Source organism: Chelonoidis abingdonii, chromosome 2, assembly GCF_003597395.2.
Source record: "Chelonoidis abingdonii isolate Lonesome George chromosome 2, CheloAbing_2.0, whole genome shotgun sequence".
NCBI classification, from domain to species: domain Eukaryota; kingdom Metazoa; phylum Chordata; order Testudines; family Testudinidae; genus Chelonoidis; species Chelonoidis abingdonii.
In genome coordinates this window covers 147,778,395-147,794,407 of record NC_133770.1, presented here as the reverse complement: position 1 = coordinate 147,794,407, position 16,013 = coordinate 147,778,395, and positions in this window count along the sequence as shown.

The following is a 16,013-nucleotide window of genomic DNA, read 5'->3' as shown; positions in this document are numbered from 1 at the left end:
ATGTGAGGCAGGCGATCATCATGCGCATCATTTATCAGAATGAGATACTAAAGTGAAGGTTTTACATCAGGGACATTCCTATAGCTATGAGTGATTTATTCATGAAAAGAACAAACACCTCCATAACTTTTGTCATGGCTGTCAACCAGTCAGCAAAAAAAATTGAGCCAGGATTTTTTTTTCCAATGGGTGCCCAAAGTTAGTCGTTTTAGGTCATATTTAGATGCCTAAACAGGTGAATTAATGTTCTAAAGTGCAGAGCAGTTTTGTTCAGATGATCAGCAACTCCCTCTACACAACCCCATAAGGTATATGTGAGCTGCACACTGATCAGAAGATACATTGGCCCAGTAAATAAGGCCACCCTTCCCACAGCTTCCATTGGCCAGAAATGGCTAACCACGGCTGCTGGGAGCTGCGAGCGGCTGTACCTGCAGACACTCAGGTAAACAAAGTTTCTCGCAGCCCGCAAGGGGCTTACCCTAAGCAAGCTGTGAACCCCTGGAATAATAGAAAAGTAGAATTGGAAAGGACCTTGAGAAGTCATTTAGTCCAGCCCCCTGAAGTGCGGCAGGACCAAGTAACTTAGACCATTCCTGACAAGAGTTTGTCCAGCATATTCTAAAAATCCTTCAATGATAAAGATTCCACAACCTCCTTCTGAAGCATTAGTTACCTGAACCCTGATAGTTAGAAAGGTTTTCCTAATATCTAACAATCTCCCTTGCTGCAGATTAAGCTTTCAGTGGACATGGGAGACAACTGGTCACCATCTTTTTTTTAAGTCTTCTCCCCCCTTAGTCTTCTTTTCTCAAGACTGAACGTGCCCAGTTTTGTTTTGTTTTTAAATCTTTCCTCGGAGGTGAGGTTTTCTAAACCTTTTATCATTTTTGTTGCTCTCTCTGGACTCTCTCCAATTTGTCCACATCTTTTCTAAAGAGTGCTGCCCAAAGAGTTGAGACCTAACCAGTGCCGAATAGAGTGGAACAATTATCTCTCTTATTTTACATACAATTCTCCTATTAATACATCCCAAAGTGCTATTAGCCTTTTTCACAACTCCATCACATTGTTGACTCATTTTCAGCTTGTCATCCACTATAACCCCCAGATCTTTTTCAGAAGTACTATTGCCTAACCAGATTCCCCCATTTTGTAGTTGTGAAATTGATTATTCCTTCCTGAGTGTAGTACTTTGCACTTGTCTCTATTGAATTTCCATCTTCCTGATATCAGACCAGTTCTCTAGTTTGTCAACGTCATTTTGAATTCTAATCCTGTCCCCCAAAATTCTAGTAATCGCTCCCTGACTAGTCTCATCCACAAAGGTCATAAGCATATTTTCCACTCCATAATCCAAGTCATTGACCAACATACTGAATAGTTTTGGTCCCAGTACAGACTGCTGTACTAGATACACCCTCCCAGTTTGACAGCAAACTATAACTATTTTTTGAATGCAGTCTTTTAATCAGTTGTGCAGCCACCTAATACCAATTCAATCTAGACCATAGATCTCTAGTTTGCTTACAACATCATGTGGAACTCTGTCAAAAGCCTTACTATATCACATCTACCCATGTCAATGTTCCCTCCCCACTCTGAACTTTAGGGTACAGACGTGGGGACCTGCATGAAGACCCCCTAAGCTTCTTTCTATCAGTTTAGGTTAAAAACTCCCCAAGGCAGAAATTCTTCCTTGTACCTTGGATTAAGGAAAGCTGCCACCACCAGGTGATTTAAACAAACATTTAGTTAGGGCCACTTGGAGCCCTACTTTCTTCAAATATCCCCCCAGGTCCCTACACCCCCTTTCCTGGGGAGGTTTGAGAATAATATCCTCACCAATTGGCACCGGTGAACACAGACCCAAACCCTTGGATCTTAAAACAATGAAAAAAAATCAAGCAGGTTCTTAAAAGAATTTTAATTAAAGAAAAGTAAAAGAATCACCTCTGTAAAATTGGGATGGTAAGTACTTTACAGAATAACAAAGGACTCAAGAACATAGAGCATCCCCCCTCTAGGCAAAACCTTAAAGTTACAAAACCTCCCTCTAGACAAGGATAAACCTTCCTCTGGACAAGGAAATCACAAGCCAAAATAAAAGTAAACTAATGTATTTCCTTACTAGTACTTACTAATTCTAATTTAGCTGGATTGCTTGCCTTCTTGATCTGTCTCCGGCAAACACACAGAACAGACAGAGCAAAGCCTTTCCCCCAGATCTGAAAGTATCTTGTCCCCTCATTGATCCTTTTGGTCAGGTGTCAGCTAGGTTACCTGAGCCTCTTAACCATTTACAAGTTAGAGAGGAATTAATCTTTTATGTTACCCATAGCTGTATGTTTATGACAACCTGCTTTCCTCATCCACTGGGCTAGTAACTCTGTTAAAGAAGACACTTAAGTTGGTTAGACATGATTTATTCTTGACAAATCCATACTGGCTATTCCTTATAATCCTATTATCCTCTAATTATTAAAGAATCAATTTGTAAGCACCTAGTTACAGTATCTCTACAGATATCAAAGTTAGGCTGACTGGTCTATAATTCCCTTGATACTCCTTCTTATCCTTTTTAAAGATAGGCACTATATTTGCCCTTCTTGTGTCCTCTGAAACCTCACATGTGCTCTATGAGTCCTCAGAGATAATTGCTAACAATTAATTCCATTTGATTTCATAGTGTTACACCAGGGTAAATCCAGAGTAAGAGAGAAGAATTGGTTTTATGTAGTTAGCATTCTTTTTGTAGTTTTCTTTAGTAAATCCCCTATGCTATAATAAAATTATTTAAGTGACCATTTATGCTTAAATTAGCATAGTTGTTACAATTTAGGGTCATATTGTCTCATTAGATGGGATTCATGCTGTCTCTATACTGTCTTGCAAAGTATTAAAGCAAATAGCAGGGCGAGATTGAAGAGTGCACAGTATTGGCCTAACACTGCTCCCACAGAATTCAGTGGGACCTTTACCTCTGGCTTCAGTGGGAGCAGAGATAAACCAACACAGAGTGCACTAGAAAACCCCACCCTACATGTTCTTGTGATGTCATCACTCTGAAGAGCCAACAATTTAGTGTTTGAAACTATCTGTTAAATGTTTTTCATGTACCTTTTTCTCAATTTCTATCCTTCTGCCAAACTCCCTTTTCCTCAAAAAATGTGTACAACTCTTAAATAACTGTTCTGATTTGTACAGTACACTCCTATGATGACTACTTCCCACCTTTTTTTTAAGCCCCTTTATACCATTAAGAGTGCTCTGCTGGAAGTTAATAACCTAAAGACATGCTAATAGATTACAGTTCAGAGCCTCAAAGGCATTTCAGCACCTAACTCCCATTGTTTTCAAGTAGTTTTAAGGATCTGGGCCTAACAGCCCTACTTATTCCATCATATAGGTGATCATTATTCTGAGCGTCTTGGCCAATAAGTCATTTTCTCCATGACTGTCCTCTTTTCTTGCATCATACCTATTTCACTAACTTTACAGACCTTACATCCTCTCCTCTTCCATTTTAAAACAGATGTGATGTAAAATTTGTTCTCTGGAGAGTGTTCTTTTATCCTATATCCTTAACTTGGTACATGCTCCTTAACATCAACTTCTAGTTGTTATACCATTTATTAATCACTTAACCCTAGATTTAATTTAATATTTAATAATATTTGATTATGATTTGTAAACCACAAGATTTTCTGTATCTTGAACTTGTCCCTCCGGAAATCTTCTTTTTGAGTAGTCACATTAAGGGACATTTTCCTACAAACAATTTAATGTTTTAAAAAGTTAAAAGAATTTTCTTTATTTCATATAGCAAGATTCAGAGTGGGCTCCTTAAGTCTTTCTATCGTATGCAACTGTATATTAAATTATAAAGAGAAGCAGCAGCTCACGGGAAGGGGGAGGAGGAGCTCAGCCAGTCCCTCTTCTGCTTCCTCCCTCCCCCCAGGCTGCAGGAATACAGATAGTCCACTGCCCTCCATGCTGCTGAGCATCCCTGCCAGAGGTGCTCCGAGAAATCGGCGGGGGTGGGGAGGTGTCATGTGAACCTTTCATTTGTGTGTGTAGGGACTGCTCATACTCCTGGATGTGGAGGCCAGCCAGACTGTGGCGATTAATGACCCAAAGGCTCCTGACATCACAGAGGGAGGAAAGACCATGGGATACCCCAGATGACTAGCCACTGAGGAACGATAGAAAGTAAGTCAGGAAAACTTAATGAGGAACTGGTCATAGGACCAGGACTTGGCTCAGTGTGTTCCAGCAGGATCATCACTGCTTGGCAGGCAACTCCGAAACCACCAGAGTTTGGGACCTGGTGAAGTAGGAAGGGCCTGGGCCCTCCTACCTTCGCCATCGCCCACCCTGAGTTGTCGGCCCATCTCCCCAGCCACCCTGGCAATCAAGACATGCTCCCCTACAGCTCCAGGGTAGCCCTATTGACTCTAGCCATTAGGCCACACATCCCTGATGAGGAAGATAGCCATATGGACTCTGGCCACTAGGTATCACAACCCTGCAAAGGAGATCATCCATATTGACTCTGGCCATTGGGCCACACAGCCCTGAGAGAGAGGGAACCCTATTGATTCCAACCATTAAACTGTACTGCCCAGAAGCTAAAGGCAGTCATCTGGACTTAGCCATTGAGATATAACACCCCTCCACCTCACTCTCCAAAAGTGTGACAGGTTCTACTAGCCCCACAACAGAGAGAGAGATTGGCCAACTGGAATATTAAGTAATGTATTACTGCACATTCCTTGTTAACCTCTAAATCTTTCAAGCACCCAGACAGATCAGTAAACAATAGACAGATTAAGTGAGTCTCACTACATATATTGTAAATCTCCAGCAATATATTTGTACTATATATTGAAATGTGTGACTTGTAAAACAACATGCAAGTTATCAAAGACTCCAGAGGACCCTACCAAGTCTCAGCAATTGGGCAGGATGATGAAGAATTTCACTGTTCACAAATGTAGGGTAATGCACAGCAAAAGAAACAATTAGAAGTACTTATCTATAGTATTGAGTTGTGCACCAATTGAAAGTGCTCAGGAAAAGACCTGGGTTTCATCTTGGGCAACTCAGGTAAGATATCTGCTAAATGTGCAGCTCTTGTCAAAAAAGAAAAAAAACTGGCTGTTGAAGACTAACATTATAGTAGTAACTTCTGGGCAGTTCAAAAGGAGCTGAATGAGTTATTTAAAAAAAATATATCATACCTCCTATTCCACATGACAGGAAGGGAAAACGGTCTACCTTTCCCAGTGATTGGATTGTTTAGGGGATTGTATAGATCTCAACAAACACAAATGTATAGGCCAGAGATATATCATGTCTCACACTTGCAAAGGATCTTTAAAGTTTTTCAGATAGTTAGTATGTGAATTTATCCAGTGTTTTGATCTTGGGGGATGTAGTAGTATTCTACTACGCGTTAATCGCATGTTGTGTCTGCTTCACACTTGCCTCTAAAAAGTGCTCTAAGCCCAGATTCTCAAAGGTATTTAGGTGCCTAATCCCCAAAATCAATGGCAGTTAGGCACCTAAATACCTTTGAGGATCTGGGCTCTATTGTCTAAAGAATTTAAGAGAATAATTATTAATTTGGACTTATATTTGGCACTTACATTACGTTATCCAAGTATCCAAAGCATTTTACAAATTAATTAATTCAGTGTAAGAACATTCAGACTGTACATCTTACTGTGACATGTGATCATCCCCATTTTATAGACGGAAACTGAAACACAGAAGTCAAGTGACAGGAACCATGTCTGCTGACTTTATGGTTCTGTCTTCTTGTCATAAAATAATCCCTCTTTCCTAAGGGCCCAATCCAATTCCCTTTGAAATCCCTGAACAGATATGAAGATTAAAAAAATGCAGTAAGAATACTGTCTCCAATCATGAGAATCTCAGTGGTAATTTTGTTGAGAATGGTATCCTTTTTCTAATACCAGGTAGATGAGTTTTGTCACATGTGCAGACCCAAGCAAATTGGATAACTCAATACATTTAAATTTCTACTACTCTCCTGAACACTTAAAGAAGGTTTTGTATTAACTTGTCATGGGGGGATTGATTTTGTAGGGTGTCATAAACAGATAGTTAAGGGTTAATGTCTCTTTTACCTGTAAGGGGTTAACAAACAGTGAACCTGGAACACCTGACCAGAGGACCAATCAGGAGACAAGATACTTTAAAATCTCGGTGGAGGGAAGCCTTTGTTTTGGGCTGTTTCCTGGGGTTTTTGTTCTCTCTTGGGATTAAGAGAAGCCAGACAGGTAACCGATTTCTCCCATCTCTGAAACAGCCTCTCCTGTTCCATTTAGTAAGTACCAGTTAGAAAGGCAGTTTAGTCTTTTGGATTGTTTTCTTTATTTGCAAATGTGTATTTTGCTGGAAGGATTTTAACTCTATTGGCTGTACTTGTATACTTAGGCTGGGAGGGTATTCCCAGTGTCTATAAGCTGACAGACCCTCTAACATGTTCCATCTTGATTTTACAGAGATAATTTTTACTTTTTTCTTTCTTTAATTAAAAGCTTTTTCTTTTAAGAACCTGATTGATTTTTTGGTTATCTTGTGTGAGACCCAAGGGGAGGGGGTCTATACTCACCAGGGAATTGGTGGGAGAAAGGAGAGAAAGGGGGGAGGAAAAACCTGATTTCTCTCTGTGTTAGTCACTGTCTCCCTCTCCGGGAGAGAAGGCGGGGAAAGGTGAATTTCCTCTTTGTTTTAGATTCATGGAGCTTGAATCTGTTTTGCCTCTTGGTGAGGGGAAAAGAGGAGGGGGGAAGGTGACATTCCTCTCTGTTTTAGGATTCAAAGAGTTGAATCACAGGATCTCCCAGTGTAACCCAGGGAGGGGAGAATCTCGGGGGAAGAAAGGAAGGGGGGAATGGTTTATTCCCCTTTGTTGTAAGACTCAAGGGGTTTTGGGTCTTGTGGTCCCCAGGGAAGGATTTGGGGAGTCAGAAGTGCCCCAAAACAGTATACTTTTGGGTGGTGGCAGCTCTATCATTTCTAAGCTAGTAATTAAGCTTAGGGGGGTTCATGCTGGTATCCCATCTTCTGGACGCTAAGGTTCAGAGTGAGGGTGCATGCCATGCCATTACATAGGGTTCCACAGAAATTTGATAGACTTGACTGTATTCTCTTGCCCTCTGTTTCCTCTCTATCAGTCCATTTGTCACTATGTACCCAACTTGCTGCAGAAATGTGAAACCAATAATCTTTTCTGAGTACAAAAACTGGAAGTACTAAATCAAATATTAAATCTAATACTTTCCTAAGCTCATTAAAATTTTCTGTAGGTAAACGACTTGAATCCACTGCCGGATAGATATCATTAGTGCATTTTAATGATGCAGGTGAGACTGAGTGCTTAGGTCTACAATCTGACTGAAATGACATTTTCACTAACTAAATATCTGTTAATCTGTGCACCCTTAAATTTTCCCATTACTTCAGCTATAGTGGCAATAAAGCTACAAGCATCAGAAGGGTAGCCGTGTTAGTCTGGATCTGTAAAAGCAGCAAAGAGTCCTGTGGCACGTTATAGACTAACAGAGGTATTGGAGCATGAGCTTTCGTGGGTGAATACTCACTTCGTCGGATGCATGACTGACGAAGTGGGTATTCACCCACGAAAGCTCCAATACATCTGTTACTCGCTAAAGCTACAGTATATATCAGACTTTTTTTTATTAGTTGATAAGGTCTTCCTGGCATAAATCTTCATTTTAATGCACTAGGCATATTAACTCCATACAATCTGTTTGAGGTATTAAAATAGCAAGGTGACTGATACCAGCATTTAATCTGACAAAAAAAAACCCAAACACCACAGGGTCTTATACTCCGGGCCAAACTTGATCTTGTTGAAGTCAATGAAAATCACGCCACTAAATTACTGGAATTCTTGGCCCTCTGAGTCTTAGCAAGTATCTCTCTGTTTACATATTCATAGCATATTTGTTTACCACTTTAACCTGTAATGAGCATCCTTCACCAACTTTGTCACATTTACTTGTTTGTTTCCCTTTATATTTTAACTATGTGTTCCTGATAGCGAATTGTGAAAGGGTGCTCTCCCCCTTTAAGAATTTTGGGGCTAGGGAACAGCCAGCTTTGATCTGGAGAGGAGCACAGTAGATGGGTTCTATGAATCACCTGACCTAGCTGGACAGTCTCAAGTGATTGGAGGTGATGAGTCCCAGATAGGTGCTATAAAATGAGTTCCCCAGCTGCGTGTGACTAGGAGACTGGTGGGCATGTACTATTTTGTGGTTGTAATAGATGGCTGTGAGAGGATGAGCAAGGTCTATTGAACTCTTTTGGGCTAGGGAGGCTCTGGGCCATTAAACTGCTGGTAGTTGGTTCCCCACAGTTAAGGTTAGGACCAGAACTATTACCTTTTTATTGGTTTGTTTCTTTTCTTTGTGCTGAAGAGAAGTAATGGGCCTTGAGGTAAGAGATACAAAGTGAACTTGGCAGCTTGTTTCTTCTAGGCTAGTGGCAGGATCCATCAGCTTACACGGATACAAGATTTTTGTCTGATGCAAGTAGCCTAGTAGTATAGTGAGTGTCTGTATAGGTGGTGATATGCTACTTCTACTACTAACAAGAAGTTAGTATTCAAAAAAAAAACACAACAACAACAAGCATAAGACAAACTAAAATGCATCACTGCCAACAAAGTATTAGAGAAACAAGAACAAAAAAAAACAAAACAGGAAAAAAGGTAGTCTTCAGCTATCATGTGTTACATATTTGGAGTAGTCCATTGAACTAGCACCAGCCCACCTCACATGTAAATGGTGAAGACTGAATATTTGGAGAAAAGCAGCTAGTAGGTAGCCATCAAAATGCTGGGTTCTAAACCTTATGCCTTAGTGTTTAGAGTTACGAATCTAGAAACTGGAAGTAGAAAAAACAGCAAGATGAAATGGATCAGGTAAGGGAAACAAAAGAAATGGTTTGTATACCAGCATGACTAAAACTACTCTGAAGGGAGAATTTGGTGAATCACATGAGAGTATCTAAATTAAAATTTCTGGCATTGAGACAATATGCAGAAGACTATTAAAATAGAATTCCTAAACTCCTAAAACATGTAGGAAAGGCTTAGCGAAGTTTAAGGGATTATGATCTGGTATTTAGCTGAAAAGGGTGCGCTCAGATGAAGACTCCTAACACTACAATGTGACCATGTGATAACTGTGAAAAATCCAGCTGTGATTAGTGGTGATGAAGATGTTAGTCTAGTCCCTGATTGTTATGCTTAAGAGTTCTAAGAATGTAATAGTGAAGGAGATGGTGGAATGCTGCCATCTATGACTCCTTTCAAAAGAGATAATACAAACATAGGATATTGGAGCAATCCAATATTGAGACAGACCAGTTCTGTGTTAGACCGGCTACTAGAGAAACTTTATTCTGTAGATTAGTCTCCAAATCCAACTTTAGAAGAACTGAAATACCCAGGCCCAATTCAACCTTTGGAAATCTTTTGTCTTTATAGCGAGACTAAACTAGTGACGCAGTGCTTCCAGTGCGTCTCTGTAAGGGGTGTTTGTGTTCTAGGGAAGATATATTTTTTCTATAGGATCTCTTGGAGAACGGGATGTAACACGCACTAGCACTTCAGTGGTAATTCGTTACCCCATATTCAGCAAGGAGATGTGTTTAATGTAAGTGACTTGTTTGAGAGTGGGGAGGGGGTCTGCAATAAAATAAGTTCACAACCTATTTGGCAGCTTGCTTTGAGCAATGATTATTTTTAGCTTTGCAGTAAAAGTGGGCTGATTGAGTATTGAAATGATTATTTAAAAAACAAAAAACACAATATGTAAATTAGCCAGGCCAGTGGCGTTACCTGCAGACTTTTTCTTTTACATCCAGTAATTCATGTGCTGTTAAGCCTGTCCAGAATCCCAGAATGTTTAGGTATTTCTTTAAAAGTAAGTACTATTGCAACTTTAAAAAACTAAGTATATGATTTTCTCTAGCATTTCAAAGCACTATGCAAACATGAATGGTCAGATTTTGCCACCCTATGTTATTTTCCGTACCTTACTCTGAAATCAGTGACAACTTGCAGGATACTCAACAACTGAATGGACCAAATCCTGCAAGGTGCTGGGTGCCTTCAGCTTTTAAAGAAATAAATAAAATTCCTAATTTTAGATTAATCAGCACTTCCTGGAAGTGCTCAGTATGTTATAGGATTGAATCCAGTGTGAGCAGAGATGAGAATCTGGCTTGAGCAAATTTAGTAGGTGGGAAAGATGCCAGACATAGCAGTGTGAACTGACATCTTTTCATAGTGCTTCCCTCAGTCTGTCTGGCCTGTAAGTCTTTTCAGAAGAAGGTTTGGGCATTTGACCTCCAAAATACTTTCCTCTTTAACTTCCATACCTGTTCAGGCATAAGCCTCTCTGCTGAAAGTGCTACTGAAATCTGGTTTTGATTAGTTGTGATAGTACCTTGTTTTCACATAAGTGACACCTAGTTCGGAAATGCCAAAGATGTGATCTGAAAGTCACACAGAACTAGAATGAGATTAGCTGCAGTCTATTACTGTGACTTTGACCTTTCTCCAGGCCAAATTCTGTCCTGTGAGCCACATGCATTTACCACTAACACAAGCCCTCCACACAATTGAGAACAGAATTTAGATCCTATGTAGTTTTAATGTTTTATTACCAGTCTGGTCAGGAAAACATTTGTTTCACTCATTAAAAATGCATAACTTTTGAGATTACCTCCTGGAATGGCTCAATGGGATTTATTGATGTCTAGGTGTTTGTTGTATTTTTCTATCAGCACAAACTTAAAACTAAATTATAGTTCAGAAAATCTATTAGCTACCAGCAATAGTAAAAGATGTGTGAACATAAGGGCTCAGATGTGATTATTACCTACTGGCTTACATGGGAACTGGGTGAAGTAACCCTGAGTGGTAGAACACCCAGAGATAGGCATGACTTATTCAGTGGCCTCACTGGCAGAGCAAAGAGAGAAAATATGAGATACTAAATTGATATATATCCCACTTACTGACAGATTGTGCCTCTAAGTCACGTGGCACAGAGCCACCTCATTCTGGCAAGAGCTCTGTTGGAATAAAGAAAATGTCTCTGCTCAGCCATCCCTCAGGAAAGTACAGCAAACAGAGCCTCCTGCAGCTGGTCAATTCTCTTGCTGGTCTAGAGGTGATTAATGCATAGTCCTGCCTCCTCACACTTCTGAGCCCCCTTGTGGAGGCTAGCACCTACAGGGTTCGTTGGGAGCCATCCATGTGCTAAGAGGTGTGCAAAGACTGCACATGTGCCTCACCCAATGCAGAGGTGAGTGAAAAACCTTGCACTCACCCCACCCACACCTCATGTGCAACCATACAAGGGGCAGGCCAGGCACAATCTGGACTCTAAAGCAATAGCATACCTGAGCAAAATTAAACCTGAAAGCATGCCAAAATTGTCTGGTTACAAATTGCTCCTTCAGGTCAGGTTCACTGAAAGGTTTGGCAAAGCTTTCAATGAATTTGTGACAACTTGCAGTTATATATATGACATTTGTGACTTTGTCCCAGTTTCTTGCACAACAGCAGGTGAAAACACAGTGACTATACCTGAGTTTTACTGTGATTCTGATGTTTGCTTGAACCTCAAATTCACAGTTTAAATCAGGGTTAGCAAACTGAGTTGCATCAGGACCGAAAGGTAATATTGACTTGACCCTCAGTGAAGTAATTCCATAGTTCTCAACAGCTGAGGCCACAGTAATTTGTTCATCTTATTGCTGGAGATGAACATTTCCTAGGCACAGATGCTTTTATTTTAGAAATAAGTTACAACAATATCTGTCTGTCCCAACAATGGGAAATGCTGCCATACATGAGGTCATGCAAACCTTTGACAGTTTTAGTTGTGAGGAGTTTTAGCGACACATCCCCCAGCAAGGGTTGACTGGACCCTGCAAGTAACATGCAATTCAACTGTCACGCTAGATCTGTTCCAAATATTCCTTGCCCTTATTGTCATGTACTCCTTGTGCACAGTAGGTTTCAGAGCTGCTACTAGCAGGTTAGGCTTCTAGCCAGATATAGACTGGCTACAGTTTCCATCACAGCTAGATACTACACATGGGTTCTCTTCCAGACACCCAGCAGTGCACTAAACTTGAAAGTATGGCTGTTGCCAGTTCAATTAAGATGTGTTACACATAGCAGCACCTACTGGATGTACGTTATAGTACAGTTTTAGCATTCCATCATGCTCAACTTCTGAATCAGGGGTCAGGAACTTTTCAGAAGTGCTGTGCCGAGTCTTCATTTATTCACTCTAATTTAAGGTTTCACGTGCCAGCAATACAGTTAAACATTTTTAGAAGGTCTCTTTCTGTAAGTCTATAATATATAAACAAACTGTTGTTGTATGTAAAGTAAATAAGGTTTTTAAAATGTTGAACAAGCTTCATTTAAAACTAAATTAAAATGCAGAGCCCTCAGATCATTGGCCAGGACCTAGGCAGTATGAGTGCCACTGAAAATCAGCTCGTGTGCCGCCTTTGGCACCTGTGCCATAGGTTGCCTACCCCTGTTCTAAATGTTAAATTTTGTGGAGAAGATCTGGGGGGAGGGGGAGGAATTCATGGTTACACTGGCACTTTATGTTGACAGACTGTATAAAGTAGGTGCAAAGCATCCATATGACCCTCTACAATAACATCCCTAGCAAGTACAGCTGCACCACCCCTTTTTCTGCCAAGTTCATTCCTATGTCTGGGCTATTGGCCCATTACATCACTGGGGATACAGGCCATTGCAGCTAATATGGAAATTAAGGCAGTCTTCAGGGCTGCCGTAATCTGTGGTTGATTGCAGACTGGCTCCTGGCACCCTGAGGAAAGCGGTGATACCCTAAGAGAGAATGGCTTGTATAGCTATGTTTTGAGCCAAAGCTGTGACTTTCAGCTCAAGGAGACATACCCACACACTCTTATTGAGCTAGCATAGCCACTGTGATGTGAGTGGCAGTATGAGCTCACCAACCTGAGTAAAGTCCCTTCGGAGCAGTTAGGTATGTACTTAGGGTATGGCTACACTTGCAACTTCAAAGCACTGCCGCGGCAACGCTTTGAAGTGCCAGTGTGGTCGCAGTGCCAGCGCTGAGAGAGAGCTCTCCCAGCGCTGCACGTACTCCACATCCTCTACGGGTGTAGCTTGCAGTACTTGAGGCACTGTTTACACTGAGGCTTTATAGCGCTGTATCTTGCAGCGCTCAGGAGGGTGTTTTTTTCACATCCCTGAGCGCGAAAGTTGCAGTGCTGTAAAGCGCCAGTGTAGCCATGGCCTTAGAGTGGCTAGTGCCTCCTGACATTTATGCTGAATTGGGTATGCTTCTATTTTCAGTGTGCTAGCCTATGAAGGTATGTCTTTTTGAGCTGGAAATTACTCCTCCAGCTCCAAATATAGATATACCCTCAGTCACCAGCTCTGGGATGAGCACCTCCCTATCCTGGACTGATTTAACTTCAGAGTTTTCTGTCTTTCACCTCCTTTTCCAATTCTATGGTGCAATTTTGTTGCAAGTCCTGTTAGCCATTCCTATGATACCTGGCTTTCAAATCTGCCCCTGTTGTCAAGGGAATCAGTCTCCTTTCTAAATTCATTGATTTGAGGTAAAAAATGAGGCCAATCTTTGCTTGAACTGAACTTACAATTTTGTTTTACACAGATTTCATCTCCCCCCCACCTCTCAACAGTTCACTAAAATTTTCAGATGCACTTCCTCCCTTAGACATTTTTGGTGGGCTTTAATTAGTACCCATCTTTAAAATTCTGCAATTTTCTGTCATTATCTGTCTTTTTAGTTTTAAGTTATTAAATTTCCCTATAAAAATGCTCTTTCAACAGACATGAGCAATTAAGGTAACCCTGAGAATAACTAATCTCAAACTGCACAGTGAAAGGCTTCATTAATCACTGCAATGAAATTAACAGTGCATAGTTAAAATAAAACCATTCAGTTCACGGGCAGAGAGAACACAACAGTTAGAAAGCTTTTAAATGCATCAGTTGGCTTTTCAGCAAACTCATTCCTTTAACTCTCAAAGGAATTAGATGGTTCAATAAATTTCAACTTTGAACTCTTATTTACAAAAAGAAAATGATTTATTAAAAATCAAAGTTTATCTGCGGTTTTTCTTTAGGAACAGTGACTTAGAATCATTTGCTAATTCCAAGATGATTGAAGAGCTTCATCTCTTTGCAGCTGCAAGGGAAGTTGTGCAGTTGGTTTATTAGGCAACTTTGAATGACTCTCAACTCCACCTTATTTCTCTGATCTTAAGAGGTATTAAGTTCCCATTAACTAGCTTCATACATCTGTCTTGATTTTGAGAATATTGATAATAAAAATGAGATTATAATGAACTAGTGTGCACCTGTGCTGCTGCCCACTACTGGATACAATTATATTGGCTCAATTGTTTCACAATCCACGTAGTTTTGACTCTCAGGAGATTGTCGCCATCGTATTTTCCTCAGTATCATTGATTCCTAACAACTCCGTATTTTTGAAATAAAACAGGAGGATAATTATTTTGATGCAACAACTTCCTCATACAGAAAAGCAAACTAAACTGTGCAAGAGCCTGAAACTAATTGGAAAAAACCTCTTATACACCTAGTTATTCTGTTGTTTGTTTTCCTGTTAGATTGCAAAGATTGTTGATAAAACCAAATGTATAAAACAACAGTAGTAAACTAAGGCACTTCACTTTTATTCTCATCAGTTTAGGGATTCACTAATGGTTCACAAGCAAATAAACTCCTTCCTCCATGTATTTTAATTATGTACTAATAATGTGTTCATTTATAATTGGAGGATGATAGTCATAATTGATTTTTGCAGAGTAGCAACTATTCCACATCCTGCACAACTGCTCTTAAAAATCCAATTAAAAAAAAAATCTTGAGCTATATTTTTTTTTAAAAAAATCTAATGATGATCAAATGATGTTTAAGCATAGACTTATTTTTTCCCCAGTAATCTTTCAGTGCTCATCATCTATCTATCTATCTATCTTTTACAGGAAAATTAGTATTTGAATTTGTAGTGGCCTTTAGTATGAAAGAGTATCTCAGTTCACCAAATAGAGAGAGAAAGTGAGAGAACAGCAGCTGATGTAGTTAATAGCTTTCCCAGCCCCACACCAAGACATTTTTTAGGTGGAAAATGTCAAGACTTTAATACAGCATGTCTTTGACACAGTTAACTTCACCATAACCTCCTCGTAAATCACTGTATACACATCTCCTATCATCCTCATCATTTACTGAGGACTCATTGCACCTTTCTCTTCACTTTGTCTTGCTCTGCAGCACACTTAGGGACTTATATGTCTTTTCCCATAGAAAACTGCCGAAGAGAAGCATGTTTCTTTTTAAATCTTTCCTATTGTTCTGCCACATCATTATCTTACGGGCTTGTCTACACATGCACTGCTGTAGCACTTCAGTGAAGACACCACCTACTCCCTTGGCATGGGTATTCCACTTCCCTGAGAGGCAATAGCTGGGTTGACAAGAGAATCATGATGTTGCAGTTCATGATGTTGCCCTCTGGAAGGGCTAGAATCAGCCAATCCCACTCTCCCCTTATTTTATCACAACTGACCTTCTGCCCCCTGCTTCTCTCTCCATTGTGCAGATGGAGCAAGAGCTAGAGAGATATGGGTCACAAAGTGGTTTTGAGAGGGGTTTAACTGATGGGGCTTAGTCACTATTATCCCCGTATTACCACCTGTTACTATCAAAGACTCCACTCTCTCTCAGAACCGTGGAGGATGAGTAAGTCAGGGGAGCACTACTTCGTGGTGCTTTAGGCATAGATTTCAGAGAGTGAAATAGTCAACAGAAGAGCAGTTCACCCCTTGGCAGAAAAAGAGAGTGAACTCTCCTGCAAGAGACACCAAAG